Here is a 1403-nt window from a genome sequence, read left to right on the forward strand (position 1 = left end):
GTCGGCAAACCCAACCACTATACAAAATGCGGTGGTTTTGGCAAACCGTCTGACAAATGATGCAGTTAGATCAGGGATTTTAAAGCAAGACAAATTTGGTGGAAAGAGGAAACTAGAGGAGCAATCGTGGAAAAGGACCAACAACAATTTAGGCAAGAACCAAAGAGTGGTGGAGAATTTTGGTGTAAAGGCTCAGGAACCAAAGCTGTATAGTCGGCCACTTCCGAAATGCAGCAAATGTAATTAATACCATGTAGGGGCCTGTCCCACATGTGGAAAATGCAATCGGTTGGGTCATATTGCCAAGTTCTGTAGAGAGGAAAAGGAAATCAAGGATGGAATAAGGGCATGCTATGRGTGTGGAAGTCAGGATCACTTCAAGAATAAGTGCCCAAGGATGATTAAAGGATCGAGCATCAACAATGTCGGGAACCAGGAAAGGCAAACCAGTCAGGGAAATCAAAGAGGCCAGGCTCGGGGAAGGGCATTTGCAATAGGAGCCGAAGAGGCACGTTAAGACCCTAATGTTGTGGCAGGTACATTTCTTTTAAACAACATCTATACCTCAATAATATTTGACTCTGGAGCAGATAGAAGTTTTGTTTCTCTAGAATTTAGGCCGTTGATAAATATGAAATCGAGGAAGTTAAAAGATGCTTACACTATCGAATTTGCCAAGGGCCAAGAAATAAAGGTTGGGGACGTAATTAAGAACTGCACTTTAAGTTTAGCCAAAAAGGACTTTAGCATAGATCTTATTTCAACCAAAGCAGGAAGCTTTGACGTAGTTGTAGGTATGGATTAGCTATCTAAATATCGAGTTGAGATAGGTTGTTCAGAAAAGATTATCCGAATCCCACAAGATGGAATGCATTATTTGGGGAAATAAGGTTTGGATACCTAAGGTTGGTAATCTTCGATCAATAATTTTGGATGAAGCCCATAGATCAAGATACCCAATCCACCAAGGAGCAGATAAGAGGTATATGGGTCTTAGGAATCATTATTTTTGGCCTGACATGAAGAGAGACATTGCCTTATATGTGAGTAAGTGTCTAACCTGTGCAATGGTCAAGACAAAACACCAAAAACCGTCTGGTCTACTCCAGCAACTTGAGATTCCCTAATGGAAATGGGATCAGATATCAATGGATTTCGTTACAAAGTTACCAAGAACAATGAAGGGATACTCAGTTTGGGGCATAGTGGATCGACTTACGAAATCCGCACACTTTCTGCCTATTCGAGAAGATTTAAGTACAGAAAGATTAGCGCAGTTGTATATCAATGGGATTGTATCGCGGCATGGAGTACCTGTTTCTATCATTTCGGATAGAGACAGCCGCTTTACTTCCAGGTTATGGCAATCGATTCAAACATTAGAGGATATGTTGCAAGACTGT

The sequence above is a fragment of the Cynara cardunculus genome (genome assembly GCF_001531365.2).
Source record: "Cynara cardunculus var. scolymus isolate 2C chromosome LG 12, CcrdV1, whole genome shotgun sequence".
Taxonomy (NCBI): domain Eukaryota; kingdom Viridiplantae; phylum Streptophyta; class Magnoliopsida; order Asterales; family Asteraceae; genus Cynara; species Cynara cardunculus.